The following is a 14966-nucleotide window of genomic DNA, read 5'->3' on the forward strand; positions in this document are numbered from 1 at the left end:
CTCTCTCTCTCCAATTGCATTCTTGAATGGGGATGGCGTCAGTGAACTACGATTCTAAACATGAAATCATTGTTAGCATTCACCATCAGCTTTGTTTTATGTTACCCCGACTGCTTCCGAGGAGATGTAATTATACAGTTGTAAAGTTGTCCGAATAGTTTAGCTCAGTAGAAGTTATCTTTAGACACAGAAAGCGGCGGATCAAGCTAGCATGAAGCTAGTTTGTTTCAATCTGTGCCGAGTCACCAATAATCAATGGGATTTCCCTGGCTCTTATTTGAGGGAAGCGGAGGGTGTTTGGATTTTTTTTGTCTCAGATGTGTGAGAGGGATAGAAGTAGGTAGGGTCAGAATATTAGGCAGGAGAAGTCTGCTGTCAAAGCAGGCAGAATGGGCTCGGTTATACACAGCACGTATCTGGTCTCCGTCGCCGATCTCCCAGTGGGACCCGGTGACTGGCCTCTTCTGTACTGAGCGGCGAATGCAAATGACTGACGCTGATGTGCTGACCGGCAGGAAAGAAATGGGCGAGGGATCCTAGATTTTCAGTACAGCTCTACCCACCCTAGGAAACGCTGCTAGTAGACAAGGTGAGACCCCGGGACTCTTTAAATATTTTCTATATTAAACCCAAATCCCCGTCTTCTAAAGTAGGCGAATCTTAGAGTTTCGGAAGCTTCTCGGGACAACTGCATTAAGCAAAAACTGAAAGTTTGGTCGTCTTTAACTCTGTAACTTCTTCAAACCCTTTTATACTAGGGCGGTCCGTGATGAATCCGCCATATATTGAATGTATATTATTTGTCCCATAGAATTAAAGCTTAGACATTAAACATGAAATTAAACTCTTTAAAACCCCCCGGCCTCTGCCTATTTGTAAAATGTCAGCTGGAGACTTGCCTATTCTTGGTCTTTAGATGGGAATGATTCTTGAATCTATCTGCGAGTGAAGAAGGAATGCCACCCTCCCTACTGAAACGTCTGCATAACCCCCTCTGCATAAACTAAATATCACTTTTTTCCACACTAGCTGGGGCGGCTCATATGTAATTTATTGACGATTTACTCACCATCCCACTCCCGCTGACATTGTCTTACGAGTTAATATGCCCCCCACCCCCAAGCCTGATATTCGGTATTTATTCGTCCGGGTGAGGTGAGTACCAGACAGGATCACCTTAATGCGGGGTGGTAGCTTCCTTTGTCATCAGTACCAGCAACAGTGAAGGTGCATCTTGTTAACTGTCCCAAAACTTAACTGTGGCGCAGCAGTTGAGTAAACCGCAAGTTGTAGCTGGAAGGCACATTTGCGATATGAACTGCAATGAAACTGCCGATGAAATGAAATGAAACCGAGGGATCAGGAGCTGTACCGAACACAATCGCTTGTTGGGTGGAATTTTGTTTCGTGTCATCGCGATAACTTGATATTACCTTCTTCTAGATTGTTGCCACATTAGGTTGTCATTATTTAGGGAAAGACTCTTTGCTCCTTTGCTTTAACAAAAGTAACTTCGGAAAAAAAAAGAGGAAGGGGAGCGGTAGAGAGGGAGGTCAAAACGTCTGGATTCTGTCCCCCGTTTCGAAATCGGAGCTGGTTTTCGTTTCGATTGACCAAAATAATTTAACTGTTGGTTCCATTTCGTGTCTTCCAAATGTTTTCAGCTCCCTTCGTTCGATTTCTTTTAGTCTCCCTTCTCATTATTACTTCTGCTTTATATTTATTTTTTTCTACCTCATTCTACTTTATGTCTGCTATTACTTTTTTACTTCTATAAATACTATTCCTTTTATACTGTATGCTTTAGACAAGTTCCTGATGCAGAGTAACATAGACTGTCCAGCACAGAAATGATATGTGGAGCTTGTCTATGCCAGGATTTATGCTCCACATCTCCAACCCTCTCCATCCAACCCTTTCACCACACCTTCTGTTCATTTCTCCCTCCTGTGCCTACCTAGCTTCCCCTTAAATGTGTGATTTGACCTTGCGTACTATGTCACAAATTTCTGCTCAGTGAAATAGACCACTGGTTCTGATCCAAGGAGAATATTGCAGAAGGCTCAAAGGGATATACAACCTCTTTTTAAGGTTAACTTTGTTAAGGTAGTAGAATGAAGAATCTTTTCATTAACCCTAAATCAAGATAATCTATAAGAAACTAGAGGAAAGTAATATCCGGAGTACTTGACCCCAGTAAATCACATAAACAATATACCACTCAGCAAACAAACCTGGGCGATGCCTCTCCTGCTCCTGCATTCAATAGTTGCCTTGCACTTCATATTCCAGACGTTTCTGAGAAGCACACCAAAGATTGGGTTTCTTTGTGATCTCCCTCCCTATCTTGATAGCTTCTTAAGGCCTTTCAATTACCTCACTTTCTCAGGGATCCAGTTATTAACATATTTAAATTTGTTAGCATTTTTATAGAAGCTATTTCCGATGCCTCAGACATACTTCTAAGTCAATGCCTGTGCGCCACAAGGTCAAAATGATATGAGGGAATCCTCCTGCTGCTATTTGGCCCATCATCAAATGATGTACATAGCTCTCTTTCTTGCAGATGTCTAAGCTATGCAGCATCTAGTTCCTGCAAATTCTCACAAGGTGAGTGAAACACACAGGATGATATCAGAACCTACATTGTTTCCAATGGAGCTCAGGCTCTTCTTAGGGTGACAAGCAGAATTTTAAGTTTATTTTCATAGACATGATATAAATGCCAGGAAAAGTAGCTTTTTACTACAGTAACACGGTACACTGCAAATATGGTAATCTGAACTTAACGTAATTAAACATTAAACTTCCAATGCAATATAAACATAATTACACAACTCAATTCCAAAATTCAGAAAGCAGTTTTGCAGCAATATCCATCATTGGCTTCATATGACTGTCTGTGCCTGTGGTGCTGCTACAACTAATTTTTTCCATTGTACTTGTGTGTAAGGCAATAAACTCGACTATGACTTAGTTATTAGTTTGCATTTCAAGCCGAAGACAACTGACTGAGAATGTTTTATAAAGCTTTCTCTTCCCTGAAGGATTTTGGCCATGAACATATTCTCTTTACTTTGTCTTGTTCTGATTTCTGAGGGAGCGCTGTAGTAGCAGTAAGCTGTGGACCCCAGGATGAAGGGTATTTGGAATGATCAGGAGATCTTTGCTGAACAGGTTAGGTGGCACATCTTGTTCAATGTAGAAAGTACACACCAGTTCACAAGGGTGGCCCTAGAGTAGTAGTCAGCAGTCAATCCTTTAACTGTTCAATACCTGCCCTCCCTCCACTCAAGTGTCTGTTTTTTACCACTTTTGTGTGCTGCTCCATTGGACCCAATTGAAAACAATTTAGTCTCAGTCTGGTACTTCACAGCCTTCTGGACTCAACAGAGTATAACAACTTTGGAACATTTCGAGGAAACTGGTGATTGGGAGCAAAGTGGTAGACAGCAGGAACTGGTAATAATGTTGCTTTAGCCACTTTCTAGCTCGTCAAGAGCTTCTGTGTTTCATCAACCACCTGGGAACATTATCACTTTTGTACCATATTCTCTTCTTCCTCTTCTAATACTTAACAACTGACAAATTTTTGGTCGTCCCGAGGAAACAAAGAGGTCTGATACTTGCTTAAACTTGTTACATCTCTAATTTTTCCCAGTTCTCACAGATTATTTTGGAGCTGTCAGGAAATGGAGAGGAGGCTTGACCCAAAAGTGGAGCAGCAGAGGCAGTTTGACAGTAATACTAGACAGAAATATAACAACCCGTGAGGGGCTATATACCAAGGGGGAAGAACAGAAACTAAATACCACAGGCAATTAGGAGCAACTGGTTTTGAGGCCAGCTGGTTTGAAGAGTGAACAAGGACTGTGGATGAGAATTGGGGTTAAACAGGCTGCACGGAATGAGAGGCAAGTGAATCCTGTTAGCTGGGTGGAGACAGGGAGTTGTCTGCAACTGCAGGCGAGGAGGTGACAACAGGAACAGGCCTAACAGGAGCTTTAATTTATCTGTTTTGCAAAGATGCTGTCTAACCTGTCAAATGTTTCTAGAATTCACTGGTATTCTTTTCAGAATGGTTTTGTGGATATCTGGTGAAGAATCAGTGTCTGAAGTTGAAGGATGTTTGAGTAGCAGTCCTTCACTGGGGTATAGTTAACTGTAAGATCTATCAATAAATATTTTTATTGTCATTGTTTAACTTTGAGCTAATAACAAGGAGAATAGTTTCAGCAGAAAAATGCAAATCACTGTTTGTGGAATTTCTTAGATTAAACATATGCCCTTGGGGAGAAGAAATGAGATTTGTTTTTACAGTATTTGTCATCTTTCAGTCTTGGAAAGTCTTGAAGCATTTTGTGTCTAATGGAGCTGAAATGCAATTTGGGAGAAATCAATGATGCGATTCTGAAGCACACAGTCAAGTGTTTCTATCATATCTTTGGAATGATCAAAAATGGCTCGTGAAGGATTGTTAGTGCTGTAACAGAGGTAAAACATTAGCCAATTTGAATACAAGGTCTCAGTGCAATAGGTAAAAGATATTACTGGTTAACCTATTTTCATAATGACAACAGGTTATCTTATTTGAACCATGTTGTTGGTGTCCTCTACACGGATCCAAAAACGTAGCAGCTCTGTAGTCTAACATTTTATCAAAAAATAATACTTCAGATAATGCTACACCAAATTTGATCCTGTTGCCAAGGCTCCAGAGAGATTTGAACCAGCAAATTAAGCACTGAACAAGTGCTGATAGCTTATGACTGTTGTGCAGAATTCTGTTCAAAAATTGGGGTAAAAAAATTGGGTGGCACGGTAGTGTGGTGGTTAGCGCAATGGTTTATGGTACCAGTGACCCAAGTTCAGTTCCTGCCACTGTCTGTAAGGTGTTTGTACGTTCTCCCCATGACCTCGTGGGTTTTCTCCAGGTGCTCCAGTTTCCTCCCACACTCCAAAGAAGTACCCATTGGAAAGTTAATTGGTCATTGTAAATTGTCCAGTGATTAGGCTAGAGTTAAATCGGAGGTCGCTGGGCAGTGCAGCCCGACGTTCCATGCTGTATCTCAATAAGTAAGAAGATTAATTTTGCGGCATGTAAGGATAAGAATGCTGAGCTCTCGGTGTAAACTAGGACAGCGCAGAGGTGCAGCCAGTGAGGCCTCCAGTAATCCTGACCTTTGTGTGGAGTTTGCAGATTCTCCCTTTGTGAGTTCCCAGCAGGCGCTCCCAATTCCATCCATATCCCAAAGATGTGTCGGTGTGTAGATTTACTGGCCACTGCCAACCGCTGCTCAAGTAGATCTGAGGCTGTCAATGGCAATGTGTAATGTCTGAAAGTGTGTATGATAGATGGTGCAGACTCAGTGGGTCAAAGGGCCTGTTTCCATGGTGCATCACTCTGACTTTTCAAAATTCCATCCTCTCAGAATTAGCTCTTTTTCGAAAGAGAAAATTAAAGGTTATTTGGAAGGGAATGAAATGCAATCTGTAATGGAGTCCCCTTCAGTTTAGCCTTACAAAATGTGGTGGGGAAATGAAGAAAATCAGTAAATTATAACGATCGCTTGCATATCCTCCCCTTTGAACCCACAGATGGTTTGGAATAGGCAATAAGTTGAAAGCTAACTCCCTGCCCTAGCAAATGAGCGAATCAGGAGCTGGGAATAAATGACAGGCAGGTGCCATCTCCGTGCCAGAGAGTAGCAGCTGTTAGCACACTGAAGCAAATCCACGAGAAGACAAACGAGCAGAGCTTCAATTACGGTACAGACAGGGTGTGCTCTGTTAGCACAGTCGTACATGTCTTGTGAACGACGTCAAAATAAATCTGAGTGCAATGCTCTCATCAACTTCACCAACTAGAATTTTTTGTGCTTTGGTTTACCTGAAAAAGAAAGAAGAAAGTGTTTCCATTGGTAGATAAGTCAGTAACCAGGGACGCAGGTGTGGAATAATTTCCAAAGTTTCCAGTGAGGTGAGTTTTCTGCATAAGCAGTTATGATCTAGAATACATGAAGCAGAATCTGTAGTTGCATTTCAAAAGTGAATTTTACTCAAAAAAGGAATTACACTTCAACTTTGGTGTGTGGATGTCACTAAGTGGCATTTAAACGAGCTTGAGGTAAAAATGGAATCTGGTAGATGGACCAGGAATAACGACTGGTCATGTCTTGAACCAGGTTGGGCAAATACTTTCTGCTTCCAGTGACTGAGGAGACCAGCCAGGGCAGAGGTGGGAGGAGCCAGAGTTCAAGGGCATTAGTGATGGTGGACCTGGCAATTAAGAGAATAACAAGGTGCTTCTGAGCTGATGCACTTGAACCCAGAATAATGTCCTCTGGTGTATCTGCTACTGAGTGAAAGAAAAGGATGATAGGAGAAGAGTTTAGTTGACTGATGGATACAGGGATAGCATAGGAGCAAGAGCTTTAGACTTCTAGATCATTGGGACTGGTACTGGAGAAAGTGAGACTTTCATAAGCAGGACAGGTTGCATCTGGGCCAGCGTAAGTCCAATATCCTTGCAGGGAGGTTTACTAACACTGACGGGTAGTGTTTAAACTACACAAAGTACACTGCAGAAGCTGTGGTCAAATCAACACGTTCAAACAAGCTGGAGGAACTCAGCAGGTTGGGCAGCATCCGTGGAGATGAGCAGTCAATGTTTCGGGCTGAGACCCTTCGTCAGGACTGAAGAAGGAGGGGGCAGGGCCCTATAAAGAAGGTGGCGGGAGGATGGAAGGTGCCAGATGAAAAACCAATCAGAGGAAAGATCAAGGGGTGGGAGAGGGGAAGCAGGGAGGGGATAGGCAGGAAAGGAGAAGAAGGAATGTAAGAGGAAAGCACTACGGGTAGTAGAAGAAGGCAAAATCACGAGAGAGGTGATAAGCAGCTGGAGGAGGAGACAGAGTGAAAGTGGGATAGTGGAAAGGAGGCGGAGGGAATTACCGGAAGTTGGAGAATTTGATGTTCATACCAAGGGGCTGGAGGCTACCCAGATGGTAGATGAGGTGTTGCTCCTCCAACCTGAGTTTGGCCTCATCATGGCAGTAGAGGAGGCCATGTATGGACATATCCGAATGGGATTGTGAAGCAGTGTTGAAGTGGGTGGCAACCGGGAGATCCTGTCTATTGTGGCGGATGGAGCGGAGGTGCTCGACGAAGTGGTCCCCCAATCTGCGTCAGGTCTTGCCGATGTAGAGGAGGCTGCACCAGGAGCACCGAGTGCAATAGATTACCCCAACAGTCTCACAAGTGAAGTGTTGCCTCACCTGGAAGGACTGTTTGGGGCCCTGAATGGTGGTAAGAGAGGAGGTGTAGAGACAGGTGTAGCACTTACGCTTGCAGGGATAAGTACCAGGTGGGAGATCTGTGGGGAGGGATGTGTGGACCAGGCAGTCGCGGAGGGAACGATCCCTTCGAAAAGCAGAGAGGGGTGGAGAGGGAAATGTGCTTAGTGGTGGGGTCCTGTTGAAGGTGGCGGAAGTTGCGGAGGATAATATGCTGGATCCGGAGGCTGGTGGGATGGTAGGTGAGGACAAGGGGAACACGGTCCCTGTTGTGGTGATGGGAGGATGGGGTGAGGGCCAAAGTGCAGGAAATGGAGGAGATGCGGGTGAGGGCATCATTGATGACGGCAGAAGGGAAACCACGACTCTTAAAGAAAGAGGACATTTGAGATGTCCTGGAATGGAAAGCCTCATCCTGGGAGCAGATGCGGCGGAGACGGAGGAACTAGGAATAGGGAATAGCATTTTTACATTTGGCAGGGTGGGAAAAGGTATAATCGAAGTAATTATGAGAGTCTGTGGGTTTATAGAAGATGTCAGTGGATAGTCTGTCTCCAGAGATGGAGACTGAGAGATCGAGAAAGGGGAGAGAAGTGTCCGAGATGGACCAAGTGAATTTGAGGACTGGGTGAAAGTTAGAGGCAAAGTCAATGAAATTGATGAGAGCATGGGTGCAGGAAGAAGCACCAATGTAGTCATCAATGTAGCGAAGGAAAAGTTGGGGAGCAGTACCAGTATAGATTTGGAGCATAGACTGTTCCACATAACCCACGAAGAGGTAGGCATAGTTGGGGCCCATGCGAGTGCCCATAGCTACACTTTTGGTCTGAAGAAAGTGGGAAGAGCCAAAAGAGAAGTTATTAAGTGTGAGTACCAGTTATGCCAACCGGAGGAATGTGGTGGTGTTGGGGAACTGGTGAGGTCTATTGTCAAGAAAGTAGCAAAGGGCTTTGAGACCTTCTTGATGGGGAATTGAAGTGTATAAGGATTGGACATCCATGGTGAAAATGAAGTGGTCGGGACTGGGGAACAGGAAGTTATTGAAGAGGTGGAGGGCATGGGATGTAACAAAAATGGGATTAAACTAATTTGGCAAGAAATGGGACACAGATTAGAAGATGAGAAGTATAGTTCAACTACAAAAGGAAAACCATGTCACTTCAGTGGGCAGAGCAGACATACTGTAAGTATGATAAGGCAAATAGAAAGAATGTTAGGCTAAATTGCATCTCCTCTAAGGAGTCCAACTAGTAAGGCAGTTGACCTTGGGGGACTGGAGAACTTCAGAACAGTTCAGAGAGATTAATAGACTTGGTTTGGTTTCCTTGGAGCAGAGGAGGCTGAGGTAAAATATGTAAAATGATGAGCGGTGCAGATAGGGTAGATAGAAAGTTTTTCCCCATTGGTGGAGGCATCTAAAACTAAGCCTTTTGAGTAGAGGGTAAAAGGTTTAGAAGGCATCTGAAGAAGAAGATTTTCACCCAGAGCATAGATGCAATCTGGAACACACTGTCTGAGTGGCTGAGGCTATCACACCATTTAAAAAGTATCTGTACCGATACTTGATTGCCAAGGCTTTGAATGCTGTCGTTCAGGTACATGGAGCTATATGGGAGGATAGTTGTTAGTGAGCACAAATATGATGGGCAGACAGCACCTTCCTGTATTATGTAACAGCATGTAAATTCTTAAATATATTTATTGATTTGAGAGAATATATTTTATCTTTGTCCCAAACATCCTTAAACTGTGACCCCATGTTCTGTGTACCTTTCCCAAGGGTGATGTCCTTCCTGCATCAAATCTGTCCAGTACTGTTGGTTTGAAGGAGATCCCCCTCTCATCTTCAAAACTTTTACGAATGCAACCCAGGGTTACCCCATCTCCCTTCATATGTCTCTCAAGCTTCAGTCTGGTGAACCCTCACTTAACTCCCTCCAAGCATGAATGTCCTTCCTCAGATAAGAAGACTAAGATTGCAAACAATTCTCAAGGAGTGGTCTCACCAAGGCTCTGTTCAATGCAGCAAAACATCTCTGTTCCTCTTGTCAAATTCTCTCCGTGTGAGGGCCAGAATAGAATTTTTGGCCCTTATCGCCTGCTGCAGCCATGAGTTTAACTTCAGTGACTGATGTGCAAGGAAGCCCTGGTCTTGGGCACCTCCCTCTTTTCCATGTAGGGATTCACCCTGATGCAGGTTTCAACCCAGAACTTCAGCAATTCCTTTCTTCCCACAGATGCTGCTTGATCCATTAAGTTCTCCAGCCGACTGCTTGTAGCTTCCTCTTTCCCAGACCGTTGCCATTCAGAAAATCATCTGCCTTCACATTTATGAACCAAGTGGATAACCTCACATCTAGATGCATATACTGTACCTGTTTACTCCATCAACTTTACCAAACCAACATTCAAGGCCCTCTCTGTCATCCAACTTTGCATCATATTAAAGACCGACAGGAGCAGAATTAGCCCATTCGTTCCATTTGGTGCCCTTACTAATCAAGAACCTAACAATCTCCACTTTAAATATACCCAGTGACTTGGCCTCCACAACCATCTGTGGCAATGAATTCCTCAGATTCACCACCCTTTGGCTAAAGGAATTCCTTCTCATCTCTGTTCAAAAGGGACATCCTTCTATTTTGCAGCTGTGCCCTCTGGTCGAAGACTCTCCCACTTTTGGAAACATACTGTACAATTCCACTGTGTCTGGGGCTAGGCCTTTCAATATTCGATGGGTTTAATGAGATCCGCTCATTTTTCCAAACTCCACCGAGTACAGACCTAGAGCTATCAAATGCTCCTCATACATTAACCCTTGCATTCCTGGTATCATTCTCATAAACCTCCTTGGGATGCTCTCCAGTGCCAACACATCCTTTCCTAGTTAAAGGGTCCAAAATTGCTCACAGTACTCCAGGTGTGGTCTGATGAATGCCTTGTAAAGCTTCAGCATTACATTCTCGGATTTATATTTTAACTCTCTCAAAATGAATGCTAACATTGCATTTGCCTTCCTTAAAGTTAACCTTTAAGGAATCCTGCACAAGGACTTCCAAGTCCCTTTAACCTCCAATTTCCGAATTTATTACATTTAGCCTTTATTCCTTTTACCAAAGTGCATGACCATACACTTCCCTACACTGTACTCCATCTGTCACTTCTTTGCTCGTTCTCCTAATCTGTCTAAGTCCGTCTGCAGACCCCTGCTTCCTCAACACTACCTGTTTTTCCATCCACCCTTGCATTGTCCACAAACTTGCCCCCAAAGCCATCAATTCCATCCTCTAAATAATTGACATCTGCAAACTTGTCAACATTACTTTTAATTCCCTCATCCAAATCATTATCATGCATTGTGGATAGCTGGGGTCCCAGCACGGAATCCTGTAGTAAATACCTGCCAATTAGAAAAACTTATGTGATTTCCTGCTGTCCACCAATGTCAGTGCCTAATCCCATGTTCATTTGCATCACATCCATAGGTTCTCCCTTGTCTAGTCTACTTGTTACAACTGGAACTAAGGACGGCCAGAAACTTCATTGTATCTATATGATGCCTTTTGCATCCTGAGAATTAACCTTGTGTGCTTCATATCATATCATCATATAACAATTACAGCACGGAAACAGGCCATCTCAGCCCTTCTAGTCCGTGCCGAACGCTTACTCTCACCTAATCCCACTGACCCACACTCAGCCCATAACCCTCCATTCCTTTCTTGTCCATATACCTATCCAACTTTGCTTTAAATGACAATACCAAACCTGCTTCTACCACTTCTACTGGAAGCTCATTCCACACAGCTACCACTCTCTGAGTAAAGAAATTCCCCCTCATGTTACCCTTAAACTTTTGCCTCCTAAGTCTCAACTCATGTCCTCTTGTTTGAATCTCCTCTACTCTCAATGGAAAAAGCCTATCCACGTCAACTCTATCTATCCCCCTCATAATTTTAAATACCTCTATCAAGTCCCCCCTCAATTCTTCTAAGAATAAAGACCTAACTTGTTCAATCTATCCCTGTAACTTAGGGGCTGAAACCCAGGTAACTTGCTAGTAAATATTCTCTGTACTCTCTCTGTTTTGTTGACATCGTTCTCAAAATTTGGTGACCAGAACTGTACACAATACTCCACATTCGGCCTTACCAATGTCTTGTACAATTTTAACATTACATCCCAACTCCTATACTCAATGCTCTGATTTATAAAGGCCAACATACCAAAAGCTTTCTTCACCACCCCATCCACAAGAGATTCCACCTTCAGGGAACTATGCACCATTATTCCTAGATCACTCTGTTCTACCGCATTCTTCAATGCCCTACCATTTAACATGTATGTCCTATTTGGATTATTCCTACCAAAATGTAGCACCTCACACTTATCAGCATTAAACTCCATCTGCCATCGCTCAGCCCACTCTTCTAACTGGCCTAAATCTCTCTGCAAACTTTGAAAACCTACTTCATTATCCACAATGCCACCTACCTTAGTATCATCTGCATACTTACTAATCCAATTTACCACCCCATCATCCAGATCATTAATGTATATGACAAACAACATTGGACCCAGTACAGATCCCTGAGTCACCGACCTCCAACCTGACAAACAGTTATCCGCCACTACTCTCTGGCATCTCCCATCCAGCCACTGTTGAATCCATTTTACTACAAACATACTTCAATATTAATACCTAATGATTGAACCTTCCTAACTAACCTTCCATGCGGAACCTTGTCAAAGGCCTTACTGAAGTCCATATAGTCAACATCCACTGCTTTACCCTCGTCAACGTTACTTGTAACCTCTTCAAAAATGATAGTTTGTATTAATAAAGGGTTAATGATTATACTTCTGGACTCAAGACAATGATGCTTTGCATTTTCAATGTAGCTGCTTATTTTTCTTTTGACATTTGCTCTAATTATCTATTTCTTGCCTGACAGTCTTTTGGGTGTCATGCACTTTTTGAAGCAGTTTTTCAATATTTGGTAATTTTTAGTCTGATATGCTTTAAAAAATGTAATTTCACTTTTTAATGAAACAATAGTTCTCTACATTGGTATCAGATGGTAATATAGTGCATCACTGTTATCGAATAGCAACCTCTCAACATGCATATTCTTCCATTCTTATCTTTCAAGTAAGATACTTCAACCACTAATTGGTGATCTTAGATTCACAAACAACATTTTGCATCAAGGAGAGATGAAGTGCAAACTTGAATGTGAATGGAGGAGAAAGGGATGCGTTTTGATTGTTTTCATCTAAGTCCTGTCAAATGTTACATAGAAGCATAGAAAACCTACACCACAATACAGGCCACAAAGTTGTGCCGAACATGTCCCTACCTTAGAAATTACTAGGCTCACCCATAGCCCTCTATTTTACTAAGTTCCATGTACCTACCTAAAAGCCTCTCAAAAAATCCTATTGTATTTGCCTCCACCACCATTGTCGGCTGCCCATTCCATACACTCGCCACTCTCTGCGTAAAAAACTAACCCCTGATATCTCCTCTGTATCTATTCTCAGCACAGTTTTGCATCTTATCAATGTCCCACTGTAACCTCTGACAACCCTCCACACTATCCACAACACCTCCAACCTTTGTGTCATCAGCAAACTTACTAACCCATCCTTCCACTTCCTCATCCAGGTCATTTATAAAAATCACGAAGAGTAAGGGTCCCAGGACAGATCCCTGAGGCACTCCACTGGTGACTGACCTCCATGCAGAACGTGACCCATCTATAACCACTCTTTGCCTTCTGAAGGCAAGCCAGTTCTGGATCTATGAAGCAATGTCTCCTTAGATCCCATGCCTCCTTACTTTCTGAATAAGCCTTACATGGGGTACCTTATCAAATGCCTTGCTGAGATCCACATACACTACATCTACTGCTCTTCCTTCATCAATGTGTTTAGTCACATCCTCAAAAAATTCAATCAGGCTCATAAGGCATGACCTGCCTTTGACAAAGCCATGCTGACTACTCTTATTCATAGTGTACCTCTCCAAATGTTCATAAATCCTGCCTGTCAGGATCTTCTCCATCAGCTTACCAACCACTGAAGTAAGACTCACTGGTCTATAATTTCGTGGGCTATCTCTACTCCCTTTCTTGAATAAAGGAACAACATCCACAGCCCTCCAATCCTCCAGAACCTCTCCCATCTTCATTGATGATGCAAAGATCATCGCCAGAGGCTCAGCAATCTCCCCCCTCACCTCCCACAGTAACATGGGGTATATTTCGTCCAGTCCTGGTGACTTATCCAACTTGATGCTTTCCAAAAGCTCCAGCACATCCTCTTTCTTAATATCTACATGCTCAAGCTTTTCAGTCTGCTGCAAGTCATCAGTACAATCACTAGGATCCTTTTCCAGAGTGAATACTGTAGTATTCATTAAGTATCTCTGCTATTTCCTCCGGTTCCATACACGCTTTCCCGCTGTCACACTTGATAGGACCTATTTTTTTCACGTCTTTTCCTCCAGTTATTCACATACTTGTAGAATGCCTTGGGGTTTTCCTTAATCCTGCCTGCCAAGGCCTTCTCATGGCCCCTTCTGGCTCTCCTAATTTCCTTCTTAAGCTCCTTCCTAATAGCCTTATAATCTTCTAGATCTCTAACATTACCTAGCTCTCTGAACCTTTTGTAAGCTTTTCTTTTCTTCTTGACTAGATTTATTATAGCCTTTGTACACCATGGTTCCTGTACCCTACCATAACTTCCCTGTCTCATTGGAACATACATACACAGAGTGCTACACAAATATCCTCTGAATATTTGACACATTTCTTCCATACTTTTTCCTGAGAACATCTTTTTCCAATTTAAGCCTCCAATTTCCTGCCTGATAGCCTCATAGTTCCCCTTACTCCAATTAAACACTTTTCTAACTTGTCTGTTCCTATCTCTCTCCAATGCTATTGTAAAGGAGATAGAATTATGATCACTATCTGCAAAATGCTCTCCCACTAAGAGATCTGACACCTGACCAGGTTCATTTCCCAATACCAAATCAAGTACAGCCTCTCCTCTTATAGGCTTATCTACATACTGTGTCAAGAAACCTTCCTGAACACACCTAACAAACCCCACTCCATCTAAACCTCTTGCTCTAGGGAGATGCCTATTGATATTTGGGAAATTAAAATCTCCCACCATGACAGCTCTGTTATTATTACACCTTTCCAGGATCTGTTTCCCTATTTGCTCCTCGATATCCCTGTTACTACTATGCGGCCTATAAAAAACAACCAGTAAAGTTATTGACCCCTCCCTGTTCCTAATCTCCACCCACAGAGACTCCATAGACAATCCTTCCATGGCGTCCACCTTTTCTGCAGCCATGACACTATCTCTGATCAACAGTGCCACACCCCCACCTCTTTTGCCTCCTTCCCTGTCCTTTCTGAAACATCTAAAACCTGGCACTTGAAGTAACCATTCCTGTCCCTGAGCCATCCAAGTCTCTGTAATGGCCACCACATCATATCTCCAAGTACTAATCCACGCTCTACACTCATCCGCTTTGTTCACAATACTCCTTGCATTAAAATAGACACATCTCAAGCCTTCGGTCTGAGTGCATCCCTTCTCTATCACCTGCTTATCCTCCCTCTCGCACTGTCTACAAGCTTTTTCTATTTG

General features: G+C 43.0%; 1 protein-coding gene across 3 annotated transcripts in view; it reads left to right on the plus strand.

Moving 5' to 3' along the window:
• The window catches only part of LOC132382418 (cortexin domain-containing 1 protein), a 76716-nt gene that overhangs the window by 6388 nt on the left and 55362 nt on the right, over window positions 1-14966 (plus strand). The window contains exon 1 of one of the 3 annotated variants that reach the window (XM_059952593.1): window positions 2-589. The exons of the other annotated variants lie outside the window; for them this stretch is intronic. The gene's annotated coding sequence lies outside the window, so the exon portion shown is untranslated. Of the gene's footprint in view, window position 1; window positions 590-14966 lie in introns of those variants that run through there. 3 annotated transcript variants of the gene reach the window in all.

The sequence above is a fragment of the Hypanus sabinus genome, chromosome 28 (assembly GCF_030144855.1).
Source record: "Hypanus sabinus isolate sHypSab1 chromosome 28, sHypSab1.hap1, whole genome shotgun sequence".
NCBI classification, from domain to species: domain Eukaryota; kingdom Metazoa; phylum Chordata; class Chondrichthyes; order Myliobatiformes; family Dasyatidae; genus Hypanus; species Hypanus sabinus.